General features: G+C 32.4%; 1 pseudogene; it reads right to left on the bottom strand.

The window, feature by feature from the left end:
• Positions 1–15,193, bottom strand: part of LOC149568621 (glutamate--tRNA ligase, cytoplasmic-like) — an 86,156-nt pseudogene that overhangs the window by 38,244 nt on the left and 32,719 nt on the right.

Here is a 15,193-nt window from a genome sequence, read left to right as displayed (position 1 = left end):
CCCCATGCAACACTCTTACATAGCATGGAACCACCACAAAAAGTTCAATTTTTCCAAGTCTAGGTTCTCAAGATTTTGCAATACTCCCAATATCTTTAGAAAAATGAATAGGCCGCTACTGGGCCATTCTTGATTGGTGAATTGATTATAATATCTTTAGGAAAAATGAGTAGAATGCTATAGGGGCCATCCTTAATCAATCAACTAATTACAATATGTTTAGGAAAAATGAGTAGGCCACTATAGGAGCCATTCTTAATCGGTCCACTTCAGCAATGGTCCTAGGTAAGAATTGCCTCTTAATGGAGAGTGAATTACATATGGCAAAAGTTAATCTAGACAAAAGTTGATGTTCTTGGTTTATATCTATTTTTTGATTTTCTATTTTTGAGTTGGAATAAAATTCTAGTTGCAGGTCAAGAATAATATGCTCGACAAATGATATTGCTGAAACATATCATAATCTAGCTGGAAAGGTTTGTTACATTTTCTTGATTGAGAAGCAAAGAGACGATGCATTCTTGGATCTGATATTTTGAAAGTGATTTTTTTTTCCTTCTGCCTTTTTTTTTTATTATGTGCATGTGCATTGCTTCACATGCGTCAACTATTTAAAAGTTGCATGTTTAAGTCTTTTGGAGGAAAAAACCTTAAGTATAGTTTTGAGAACTAGAGTCTACAAGTTTAGTACATATACTTTTAAAAAATTTAATGAAATTGGAAATGCTCGTCTTATTGCCCCCTTTTTTTTAGGAATTTTTTTTTAAATGAAGCTATCTTCTTGTACTTTTATGATATACTTGAGCTCATAAATATTTAATGTTTATGGATGCCAATCATTTTGATCAGCAACTACCTATTTCAATGCCTTTGCATATTGTTGTTAGATATCATAGCATTTACCAAGGAGCTCTGCAAAATGTACATCATACAACTAGGGAAGTTGCATTCCTATTGTAGATATAGTGACAATTATACTTCCAACATGGGATCACTCCCATAGATGTTTTTCCTTATTTAACCCATTTTTTCATGCAAAGTCTCTTCTTCTATCTAAGGATTTCTGGTTTAAACTTCTTGGTTCTTCTCTGATATTGACTTTGAACAATATATTTTGGTGGTTTACCTGGAACTAGCCAACACTCTAATTTTCAGGTGTCACATTCACTTCTTGTTGATGGTATATTCCTAATAGGGAAAGTTGTGTTTCTTAGCTAATTTATCTTTAGTGTTCTCTTTTGTCAGCTTACCTATGTTAAAGTATAACCATATTGTATAATGGTCAATTAATGTGCAGACTTAGAGTTCTCAGCTTACCACTATTAGAATATAATTATATTCTTTAATGATCAATTAATGTGCAACTTAGAGTTTAATAATGTCTTTTGGAGTTTAGATTAGTCTGAAATAAGTCTTTATGTTCTATTTACTTTTGAACTCTGTGTAAGTCTATATAAGAAAGTTTTTGTTTCTTAGTTTATCAATTGAATATCTTGATTTTTTTTTGTTTTTTGTTTTCTTAATCTGGTATCAAAGCTCAAGTTGAGCTTCAAGATCTGAGAAAGCAAATCATTGTAGGGATTATGGTTGATTTTGATGTGTTGTCAAATTGGATGTGAAGACCAGTGAAGATTCAAGATCCAAAAGAGTTTGTATACAATTTTATGAACTCATTAAGGGTAGGAAAATTGTGAGACTTTTAAAAATGTTGTGGTGCCAGTATTTGTGAATTTGTGTGGTAATTTGTGTAGTAATTGCAGAATTTTAAATAGCTAAAAGTTGTGCCTAGGTTTTCATTAATTTTTCCCATGATATTTGAAACAAAATTAGGGGTGTTCCTCTAGTGGCTAGGGTTGGTGATATAGTTTTTGATGATTGTTAGTTTGCTAACCAGAATTTCACCAATTTTGTTTAGGAATCCCTCTTTTTTTTATTTTGCAACAAATCTCATATTTGCAAATTTAGGGTTTTACATAATTATCTAGGGTTTAAAGTGTGTATAAATTTCCTACACAAGGTGGTTCTACATATTTGAATTCCTACTTAAGAATAATTCCTCACTTTAATGCATTTGAAATTGAATGAACTCATATGATATCTATCTTTATCAAAGTAGTGGAACGAGTTAACATGATTGTATCTTAATGTCATGCTTTCAATTGTTTTTGTAATTCTTCTATTGCTATGGCTATTTTTTAAGTCTAGGTTGTGTTAAGCCATTAGCTGATAGAGGAAAGTTGGTATTCTAGAATCCAAATGATGTCTTCATGTCCACCCCACAATTAGTATTATTTGAAGTTGGACTATCCTTATATACGTTTCTAAAAGAAGTACTGATATTTTGTAATCCTTTGTTAGTTTAATTTTTTTGGGTTTCAATGACATTAGTTTTTTAATTTTTTTTTCTCATATATATCTATTCATGTACACTTGGCATGCCAAAAAAAATGTGGTCTAGTAGCATTCAATTGATGGATCAAGGGTTTGTGTAATTTGCCTGAAAATAAGATACACAGTTTTGGTGATCATGTGGTTCTTTTGTAGGATTTAGTTAACTTGCAAGACAGCTCACATAGTGTGAAGTAATTTCCTCAATGTATTTTCATATGTGAGGATATCTCTTTTATTGTTCTCAAAATTTAGAATATCTAAAGGACTTTTGTAAGACTGAAGTGCAACAATGCTTGTGATCTAATTAGAAATAATGGAGTTATGAAATTTAGTAGGGAAGCATAAGTGAATATTGTCTTGTTCCATGCTGCCCATCCATGATTGTGGTTTATTTATTATTTTGAAGTTCTTTCTCATCATTTCAAATAATTTTCAATAATGAACTTGGCAGAAGGATAGAGAAGATTAATCTAGAAGCCAATTGATTATTTGTGGTATGAGAGGACTTCATTATTTTTATGATTTTGTTTTCATTTCATGTTTTCATTTACAAGATCACTTTGAATTGATGGTTGTACTTGTAAATGACTACTATATAAGTTTGGCTTCGATCCTTTCATCTACTAGATGGTTATTTGTTTTCTATTTTTATAAGTTAGCTTCTGTATATAGGTCGTACTATCCTTTAAAATAAAATGAGTTGTTTTCCTTCTGACATGATTTTCTCTCTTATTACTATTAGTGGTAATATTTTCCAGGAATATCACCAATTATGAGGAACCTACATAGTAGTTGGTCACAATAGATCTTGATGAACTAGCTAAATGTAATAATGTAAATAATAATGTTTTGCAATAAACATCAAATGAAAAATCAACTAAACATGAAAAACTGTTGGCTTTGGAGGGAGAGCAGAGCCCACAGAATAATGTAGTTGAAGGTTACAATGAAGAGAAATTGAAAACAAATGTGAAGGAAGTTAATCATGACGGTGGCTCTGAAGCTTCATCGCATACTACTCTTCAAATAAGCTTCACCCTTCCCACTTCATGCTATGCAACAATGGCTATCCATGAACTACTAAAAACATCAACCTTGGTATGTATTAGTAAAGTTATCATCTAGTGATATGTTATTTCTTTATTTTGGGAGATTTGTGTGCATAATGTTGATTTGGATGTCATTGGTTTCTAGAATTGACTAGTTGTCATGCTTTTTTTGCATTAATATGGGATTTTTCGTGGTAGATGACTTTTCACAAGACCTTGAATGACTAAGTGGTTGATTGAGATTTCAAACTAATACCATTTTCTGTGGATATCAAGAGAAGAGCATTTGCAGTCTATTCTACTAGTGCGCATGTCTACAAAACATTATTTAGATAAATTGGAACATTTGTTAACATGATTCATATAAGTGAAGCATGGACCTGGATTGTTAGTTTCCACTAATGATTAGCATCTATGAAGAGAAAATAGTTAGGGGCAATTATTTTTGGGGATTGCCTCTCATCTTTGAGCTGGTTATATGCTCTCATTTTACTTGTACTTGTCAACATTAAAATGGTGTTGCAAGGAAAATATGTTCCAAATTCTAGCTTTTGGGTATGTCATTTACTTGACAATCTATAATACAATTTGGGCATTATATCAGGACTCCCTTTGAGCAATTACCTCTTACACAAAGGATTCTTAGTACTATATGTTGAGTAGATTATTAATTTAATTGAAATTTGATGCTCGTTACTTTCTTATATGTAGCCCAGGTTTGTGTTGAATTTAGATGAGAAATTTTGTTTGATTACATTAATTTCCACATGTTCATTTTTTGGCTGATCAAACTTATTTTACAATAACTAGAGTATTTTATTGAGAATGCACAACATAACCATTAAAGAGCCTTAAGCAAGTTTTTGCTAGGCAAAATTGTCATGAGCTTGGAGTTTGGATCTTGAGATTCGAACATTCTTTCATCAAACTATAGGCTTGTGGACCATGGTAAGTTTGATTTCTAGATCTTCAAAGATTTCTATTTAGCCCTAGCTATACATTTAATGAAAAACATCGTTTGAACACTACTCAATGTAGGATATTACAGTGGAATTAGAGCTAGTTGCCAGCCTGTCGGGTCATGGTATCCTTTGCCATTATGAATCCAAAGTGATTGTGAAGCAAAACTTATCGCAAATTATTAAAAGTTGGATTTGGAAATTTGTAACAAGTTAATCTTATAGTTATGGGAAATATGTTCTATTCAAAGCTTTGCATACATATGCAGTTCAATCTAAAAGGTTCATCTCTAGGTCAATCAATAGACAAATTTGAAATTGATGAGACTACAACTGTCAAGGATCTAGATCTAGAATTTATGTTTCAGCTTGAGCCAAAATGGCGTGAGGCACTTCTAAACAAAATTTCTTAAGCCCTTGCTATAATTCTTTTAGGATGAATTGCGTTTATATTTATTTGGCTATAGATTGCAATCATGAAAATAAATTAGTATCAATTCAATGTACAAATTCCCACATTTCCTCATGCCAACCTATTATTGGCTTGTGAAACATATTTTATTTTAACTTAAAAGTTGTTTTCCATGGATCAAAAATATATTGTCAAATTATGATACAAATCTTTCAAGACTATAGATGTCAAGTAAGAGCTAGCTTGCATTCTTAGGTTAATGTAAAATTTTCCACAATCTTAGCTTGATTATATCAGGTGTGTGACAGTTCATCCAACCTTGCCCTATGTTCTGTCATCATGAGATGGCATGCTAATCAAGTTTTGGGACTAGGATAAAGGTTGGCAATGAACACAAATATTTGAAGGTCATTGACCTTATGTGATGCAAGTTGCCTTTAATTTGAAGGACAAAAATACATTTGCGAGTGCCTCACTGGATTGCACTATAAAGGTGGGAATTAGTGTTCTCTTACCAGTTTAAAAAATTAGAAATTGGGCTTGATTTGACAAGTTTATTTGTACCTCTTGTATGCCAAAATTGGAATTATTTATTAGATATCATGTTTATTTGAACTAATTTTCCTAACTTGAATTTATCATCTAGATATGGAGTCTTGGTTCACTATAAGAACCAAAATTTACCCTTGATGCCCATACAAAGGGTGTAAATTGTGTTGATTACTTTACAGGAGGTGACAAACCGTATCTAATTTCAGGTTTAGATGATCATACAGCCAAGGTGCTCTTTACAGATTCCTTCCTAGTTGACATTTGTTACTTTTTGTATGGATCTTTTTGAATAATAGTCCATGGCTCATTTTCTTTGGTGTACTTGTATCAGGTGTGGGATTACTAGACAAAAGGTTGTATTCAGACTCTTGATGGACATACCCATAATGTATTAGTAGTTGGCTTTCATCCTGAACTTCTTATCATTATCATAGGTTTGAAGATGGTACTATACACATTTTGAATTCAGCAACATATAAGCAAGTTTATTGAATTATTTTTTTCACTAGATTTTGTAAACACACAATCTATTTTTGGATGATAGTACCACTTGCATTTGGCATTTATAGTGCATCCAATGATGGATACTTGTTATTTTTAGTCCATTACTGACAATATTGGATAAAATCATAAATGTATGGTCTCCTATTATTTTATTTATTTATTTTATAAAATATAAATTTACCTTTTTACCTTTTTACTCATATTTGATTGTAAGCAAGAACTTCAAGTGATTGTTCATTGCCAACAGACGTCTTCCCATACAGTAAATCTTCAAGGCAATATCTGTAGGATAATATCTCTACTAGTACTTCGTGAAAGGTAATTTATTTTTCACAAATTCAAAGGTCACACTCAGTATGTAATGGAATGGTCATATAGCAAGTGACCTAGAATGGTCCTAGCATAGGTGGCAAAATTGGTGTTGTAGGGGAATGTTTCCTCAAGGCTCAAAAATGTCTTGCACTGGGGATGTGCTTTCTTCGAAGGGACACATCACTATGGAACACTGAATTCACTTCTCAAATGCAGCAACTCCATCTACCTCCTATTTAAGCGCAATCTTTCATATGGTCCTTTTTCACAATCTATATAAATGCTAATTTTTTTGCCAAATTTGGGTTCCGATAACTAGGATCCTTCATAGGAATGACAGATTCCAGCTCTTATTTCTCAAATTTACTTAAACTACCTCTCTAATTAGTGGAATGCCAAAGTATTTCTTATTTTTGGTCTTTTTTGCGTCTGATCAGATGAGGAAGCTACAGGAAATATTTACTAGATTTAAAACTTTCAGTGACAAGACACTGATAGTATCTGTCAGAATCGCACATGAGGGATAACATAATGTTGTGCCTAAAATGCTTCATATTTTCTAAAAAATGCTACATCTTGTGAACTCTGGCCTCCTCAATTTATAAGTTGGCATAATGGATGTCAAATATGATTGAAGATTCCTGAGATGCTAGTTTGAATCACCAAGATAAAAGCAACATTTATAGGCCTAAACAAAGCTTTAGTTACATTGATTAGGACTATATAAACTAAATATTTCCTACTAATGAAGGCTTTTTTAAGCCTAAACTACATTACCTTTTTAACAATTTATCCATAGGCTTGCTGCTTAACCATTAGCACCTTAAATTTGGTAGGCCAAAGACATATGCTCCATGCTCTTAGCAATGAATTGTTTAATAATGTCGCCAATAGGATTGGCCTATGGTTTCCATACTTTTATAAGACAAAAATACTCAATATAAACAATAAGATGATGATGTCATAATTAGTTCATGTCTCTTAATAATGATCTTGAAAATTCTTTTCAGCGGTCACTAGTCAAAAACTGCTAACAGGCAAGTGATATTTTTTAATTTTAATATTGCTTCTGAGAGTTGAGTCATACATTAAGGATATATAATTCAGCCTCCTTTCATTGATTTTGAATTTTCCACATAGTATTAGCTTTACTCAAGTTAAACTAGGCTCCTTCTATTAGGCAACAAGTATTGGTCCTACTATCTGCCAATAGCATGTTTCAGGCATGCCATTTTCTATTTTGAATTCTAGATGACATTTTTCTTACTATACTATTTTTATTGAGTGATCTGTTTAACACTTTGGCTCACAAGGTTTTCACATTTCTACTTTTTGTCAATTTCAAATAGTTGTCAACTTTTTTTTTCTATTTATAGACATTATTTTCTTATTTCTTTGCCCAAGTGGTTAAAACTAGCTTGCTCTCACTTGATGCATTGAGAATGGACTATCAAGCTTGAATATTATTTGGCATAGAAGTCATGCTTGGTGTATATATTTTCTATCAAAATTACCTGTGGCATTTTATTTTAGCCTTGTCTTAGTGGACCTACATTATTGTGGTTGTTTTGAAGCAGGTTGCCTGTCTGATGCAATTTGGTTTGTGCCAACAATCTTGTAACCACTAGATTGTTTTTCGTTTATGTATTGCATGACTAAAGGATTTTGGTACATGCCAATCAATCTTACCATTAGACTATTTGCTGCTGGACTATTTTTTAACACTCTTATTATGTTTTGCAATTTTACTTGTAAATGATTTTATGAATACTACAGATCATATTTAACCTCAACATTTAAAGTGTCAAATTGTAAAGAAAATTAAGGGGCATGCCTACCAAATTTCAAACTTGGGTTTGGTTATATTTTCCTTTAGTTTGAATTTATAGCTAAATCACATCGCACAGGAGTACATCTCATATTATTAACAAAAGAGTTCATGTTTTGTTTTTGGTGCTTGTTTTTTTTTGTTCATTTATATCCTTAACATTATCGTGAATGGTTCATAGTTTGGACTTTTGTATTTGTACCATTATAGTTTGTGTGTTAAAGTAAAATATAGAATAGATTTTGGCATTGTAATCAGAGAGCTCAAAGACCACCTTCTCCTTTAGGAGTCTTGTATTCCTCAATAGAGCCTAATACTTGGTGCCTCTCCCATGAGTTGTCCCAAAAGTCCAATATGTTGCCTAATAGCTGATCACCCAATCGAAACATAGCCACAATTCTTGTTAAATCATTTGAGTCCTAGTATTTGTTCTGTATTACTTTGCACCAACGTTTCTTTGAGCTCTTGAACATTTTCAAGACAAGTTTTGCTCCCAGTGTCAACTATTGCCAAAATTTGCTTTATAGCTAGGCTCCTATTTCTCTTATTACAAAAGATACAATCCTAATTTATTAGAGGGATTTAGTGAGACTTTTTTGAGCCACCCAAAAAACCATTTAAAACTTTCATCTAGTTTTGTCACTGCATTGTTTGTCAAATTTAAACAAGAAATAGAATTGATGGGCACAACACACAACATAGCTTTCAACATGGTAATGGAACCAGACAAAGAGAGCCATTACCTTGTATGCATGTCTTTAATGTGCCAAAATAATGAAAACTAATTATCACATCAAAAAATGTGCATAGACTCCCTTGGATTGAAATGGGGTAAAGGTACTTTCTCAATTGTAACCAAGAACTTAGTTTTGGATTATTCCTCAAGAGAGGTAGAGCTCCATTGTGCAAGAAACCAAATATCTTGTGCCAAAACTTAGACAATTGACCAATCATGTATCAAGGCTTCCCATTTGATTGGATCACCATTCAGCTTATAAGGACCATGTCTTCCAAATACTTCTGGCTAATACTTGACAATGTTGTTGGCTATGATTTTTGATGATAACTTCCTGATTGTCAAACTTATCCACACATATTAAAAATTTTGTAGTTGAAACTAGTATGGACACTATTGATGATTATGTTACCTCATAATCCCTAACTATTAAGTGAAAATGTGTTTTGCTTCTAGAATGAAACAGGAGACTGTAGTACAGAAATCAAAAAGAACATATATACAGGTTGAATTAGAAGAGGTATTAAAATATTAAAATGTTATCCATGTAAGCATATATGCTGAGAGTGTAGTATTTGTATTCACCAAAACTTATAAGGAGGAACTTATGGCGAAACTTCAATACCTACTAATACAAAATTGAAATTAAGTCCTACACAACAATGTGCTTGACAATACAAGAGATAATGATGCATGTAAAAGGACTAGAGAGAGGAGAGACAAATATACATGTGGCATTTCACATGGCCCTTTAAGAAAAATAGTTATTTCTATAATCTATTGACCTCCTTTTGCATTTTGGATATTTTTATTGATGATTTATGGCCTCTTTTAGAGAACATACCACTAACATAATTAATAATTTATTACAGTGAGTCAATCTCTACTTGTATGATTTTGAAAAACAAAAAATATGATCTGTAAAAGTGAATGAATAACCTAAAATTAGGCAATGATTGGTATTTTTGTAGCTGACTACTTTGGGGATATGCAAATATCTACATTTTCTTCAATCTGCATGGTAAATTTATGCTCAATTCCTTAATTTGTTATGTATGAAAAAATGGTTTTTTCTTATCTTCATAAAGAAATATGTTCTAAAATTATATTTGGGTCCAACTAATAACCATCATCTTGAACATTTAATTGCTTAATCAAATCTTGTTAATTTCTGAATTAGGATTGAACTTCTACTTCTAGATATCATTCATCCCTATGATAGTAAGTGATGACAAGTTCATCGGTTAAAGCCAATCACTTATTTCTTTGTAGTTATCTTTATTTTTTGATATTGTCTTATGTCTAATGACTTTTTTGTTTAGTTAATTCTATCAAGCACTAAACTACTAAGTATACAGACCACCTTATTTATTCTGATTCAAATCTCTTTGCTTTCCTCCATACTTATGAAAGTTGATCCTATTCGTTGGCACAAAAGTTCAACATATGATAGAAAAACTAGCTTTGGACAATGCAGCAATAGATGCAGCTGTAGGGACTCAATTGAAGCCTCATGATCAACTTTTCTGGTTTGGTAAACCTCAACTTTTGTTGTGGTTGATTCAGTTCAGTTCATTTCAGGTAATCAAGATCTTTTGGTAGGTGTCCTAAAATTGAAATTTACTTTAAGAACACATGTTTTTCTATGTTGATACTGCAGAATGCTTTTGAAATGGTACCATTTGTCTAGTCTTGAGTAAGTTATATTTATAATTGAACTACAAGTTGTTTGAGGTGATCACATGACTGCTTGACACATATGGGTATGAACTACAAATAATTTTCCTAATTTAAACTTAGGCTTTACAAAGTGTACAAGATTATGATTTAAATTCATGAAAACAAAATGCTAGATTTAGTCATTTCAATGTTTGATGTTCCTTTTTCTATTGTGAACTAATTTTAACTTTTTTCGATTAATATTGTGTAATCAAGCTTTAAATAGAGTGAGGAGAGTTTCTTGAGGCACTAGCTTAAAATGGTTCTAGCTTTCACCTCTCTTACTATGAGAGGATTTTTTTTTTTCGTTAATGCATGGAGACAATTTCTATTTGTTTCTTTGCTTATTGGCCTTTTTTGACAAAGGTTGGGTATTTCTTGAGGCATCCCTAAAAGCTAGTTATAGGTTGGCTTTCAACAACTTCTTCTAGCTCATATTATAATCTCAAGAATAAGTTAGGAATAAGTGGCCATGAATTAGTATATGGTTTTAGTAAGCTGATAATATATCCACAAGCAACTGTGATGTATTTTTGGTTGTAAATAACCATGAATTAGTGTTAAGAATTCTTAGGACATGGTTATCCTTTTCTCTAGTGTGAAAGACTTCATGGAGCCTAAAAACTGTGTTACTGATTCACTCATATTGCAACCTAGATCCAAGACTAGTTTGTACACAGACTAGGTACTGACATAGTTCTCTTGTGGATTTGGCTAGGACCTACAAAATAGACCCAAATTTACCTGGGTACAGTCTATAACGTACTCTTGCTTCAAATATACTCCAAACTCATGGGTCATCTAGATGCTTTTGTGATGCATTTACTTTTTAGAATTGCCCTGAATAGCACAATCACTCATCTGCATTTTATTGAAATCAAGAAGCTCAAACACCTAAGGCATTCTACTTCATACAACATCCTTATGCACATGAGATTTAAGCTTCGAAGTATGTTTTCCATTGTGCTATAGATGTCATTTGGATTATATAGATTCCTCTTGTTTTGTAGATGACATTTGCATTATATAGATGTCTAAATTTAGTTGATTTGTTTGAGTTGCAACTAAATTTACCTATTTCTGTTAAGGAAGTGTAGTGGAGGTTAAAATCTTTATTCTTTTCCATTCTTACTAATCAAGGTTTTGGGGGTGGCATTCTTCTTGTGTAATTCAAGAGAGAAGATTGTTTACAGTTTACACCCTTTGTTGATCTATGTTTGTGTCATTCACAAAAAATATTGTACTATCTTTCTATCTTCAATTCCTACATGGAGTTCCCTCAAAGACACTGCCATGCCAACTTAGGATATGAAACAAGTATTGTTGAGCAACTTTATAATCATAAGTAACAAAGATAAGTGGTAGACGATGGTTAAAGATAGAAACCTGTTAAGTAAATTTAAAATATAAGGTCTAGAAATATTATAGTATTTTGAGGGCTCTTTTAGAGACTTGAGTACTTTTGCAGTGTACACAATTAAATATAAGTTTTTAAATATCCACAAGAACAAAGATAGTCTGCAGGATAGAAGAACTATTATTTAAGCTTTCTAAAGTGATGATTTGTCTCAAATGTACAATTTTTGTGCTATGCATTGTCCAACCTTTAGGCTTATTTGGATATACTGAAAGTCTAGAACAATAAGAACATTCTTAAGAGTGGATATATGACTTGTAGTCTCAGGAATAATATTGGTATTGAATAAAGAATGACCCAAATCAAGTAAAATAAAAAAGTCATACTTTTGTTAACTCAAATTTTAGGGATAAAGCTAAGAAAGACAATTCAATTGGATTAGTGATAAAGAAATTCATTGGCCAGCTAGGAATCAAACCTAGGACCATCTATTTGTTGTTGGGTTGCTCTATCGTTGTACTACCAGCTCTCTTGTTTACTAGTCCATCTATGGTTTAGGTGTTTCCTACATTCCCTTTCATCCAAACTACAAGTGCTTGGGGCTCCTATCCTATCCATTGATATGTTTAAGTTGTGATTGTCCTGGCAGACATGCATGCAAAATCAACAATATTAGATTTCCACAATCTATTTGTAATGAAAGTTCATTTTGGATTTGATTGTGTTTGTTTTTTAGCATCATGGTTTCAGATCACTCTCCATAATCCATCATCAGTCGGATGAGAGAGTGGAAGATGCATGCAAAATGTCATATCATACGAAAGGCATGTGAACTGTTTTATAGAACGCCTGAAAAAAATTTACACCCAGGAGTTGGTAGAAATTTCTACCTTCATTGGTCAAAATTTCTACCTTCATTGGTCAAAATTTCTACCTTCATTGGTCAAATGTTTTGACCTTCATTGGTCAAAATTTCTACCTTCACTGGTCAAAATTTTTGACCTTCATTGGTCAAAATTTCTACCTTTATTGGTCAAGATTTTCTACCTTCATTGGTCAAAATTTCTACATTTATTGGTCAAAAAATTCTTCCTTCACTGGTCAAAATTTCTACCTTCATTGGTCAAAATTTTCTACCTTCATTGGTCAAAATTTCGTCCAATTCCTCGCAGAACTTGTACCATGGCTATGGAAGTTTTTCGACCAACGTATTTATCAAAATTTTGACCAACCAGTAGGTTGGTCAAAATTTTGACCGAAAATTTTCTGACCAATGGGTTGGTCGAATTTGGTTGAAGTTTGGTCAAAAATTGGGTCGAAATTTTGACCAATAATGGTCAAAAAATGGTCTCAAATGTACTAGTGATAGCTTTCTTCAAATTCTTGTTGAAGTTCAGAAATTGTTGATTTCAGGAAAAAGGTGTCCACTTATACCCCCCTTTTGGCACCACAACTTGGTGCACTTACCTAATAGAAAGGTAAAACTTGCAGTTACTACGTTGAAAAGTCATGCTTCACTATGGTGGGAGCATTTGCAAACTAATAGAAAAAGAAGAGGAAATGATAAGATCAAGAATTGGCTAAATATGGTGAACAAGGTAAAGAAAAAATTCCTTCCTATTGCTTACCAAGTTAGCTTGTTGAGAAAGATGCAAAATTAAAGACAAAGAGACACAACTATGAAAGACCATAATGAGGAATTCTATAGATTGGACATCAGATTTGGACATGTAGATGATGATGTTGAGAAAATTGTAAGATATCTAAATGGATTGAGATCTGGAATTTAAGATGAACTAAGTTTTTTAAAATTGAAAAGTGTAGAAGAAGCATATCAATATGCCTTGAAAGCTAAGGAGATATTGATAAAGAAGCATGAATAAAGAGAAAGAGGTAGAGGTGGTAGATTCGAGAGAGGAAGAGGTAGATCTTATGGTGAAGGTGGCAGATCTGTCAATTCTATGCAAGATAAAGGAAAATCTAAATGGAAGAATGATGAAAAAGATAATGCCAAATGGAAAGGTGGAAGTTCATATCAAGGAGGTACTATTTCTTACCAAGAAAGAGGTAATTATTATTCTAGAGGAGGTTTTCGTGGTAATTGTTTCAGATGTAGTAAAGAAGGGCATAGATCTTTTGAATGTACATCCTTTAAAAGTAGGAAAGGTAATAGAAAGGTTGTGATTCAAGGACACACTAAGGGTTAACTGAGTGGACCCAAGGATGGAGAAAATTTAATGGTGAGAAGAACCTTATGTAATAAGGGAAGTGATGAGGTTCCTATCCTAAGGAAAAGTCTTTTCAAAACCAGATGTGAGATGGCTAGAAAATGTTGCAAGGTGATCATTGACAATAGAAGTTCTACAAATTTGGCATCAAAATATCTAGTTACAAATTTGTAGTTGCAGAGGTTGAAACATCCTAAACCCTATCATATTTCATGGATCAAATATGAGCATAAGATATTGGTAAGTGAGCAATGCATTGTGAAGTTCAAGATTGGACATTACTTTGATGAAGTGTTGTGTGGTATTATGCCTATGGATTGTTGTCATATTTTGTTGGGTATACCTTGGCAATATGATAAATATTGTGTACATGATGGAAGATTGAACCAATATATTCTTTGGGTGAATGGGAGAAAGAAAATATTGTTAGCTTTGATTGAAATTCTAGATGAGGTTAATTGTACTACTATTCAAGTTTGCATGGTTAATGGGAAGCAATTTGAAAAATAAGTGAAAAAAAATCAAATCTATTTTTCCATAATTCCTAGAGGACAATGTTTTGGAAGTAATGACTGAGCAACAGAAGTTGGTAATGAACAAGTGATAGTAGAAACTAATAGAGACCCAGTGCTAGAAGAAATTATAGAATTGCTTGATAAGTATAAGGATATTGTTGTAGAGGATATACTTGATAGTTTACCGCTAGTCAAAAGTATAATTCATCGTATGGACCTGATTCCTGGAGCTAGCTTGCCTAACAAAGCACCATATAGAGTGACACCTACAAAGAGTGAAGAACTTAACAAACAAGTGCATGAATTATTGCAGATAGGATTAATTAGAGAAAGTTTGAGTTCATGCACTATACCTATTATATTACCACCTAAGAAGAATGGAGAGTGGAGAATGTGTATTGATTTCCAAGCTATTAAAGAGATCAAAGTGAAATATAGTTTCGTATACCAAGGATGGATGACATAATGGATTATTTGAGTGGAGAAAAGTATTTTACCAAGATTGATTTAAAGAATGGCTATCATCATATCAAAATTATAGAAGGTGATGAATGGAATATTACTTTTATCACAAAAGATGGTTTGTATGAATGGTTGGTTATGCCTTTTGGTTTAACTAATGCACCTAGTA

The sequence above is a fragment of the Cupressus sempervirens genome, chromosome 3 (assembly GCF_028749045.1).
Source record: "Cupressus sempervirens isolate cs-2001-9-10 chromosome 3, ASM2874904v1, whole genome shotgun sequence".
In the NCBI taxonomy this organism is placed as follows: Eukaryota; Viridiplantae; Streptophyta; class Pinopsida; order Cupressales; family Cupressaceae; genus Cupressus; species Cupressus sempervirens.
The sequence above is the reverse complement of the archived record's forward strand: the minus strand, read 5'-3'. Positions and strand labels throughout refer to the sequence as shown.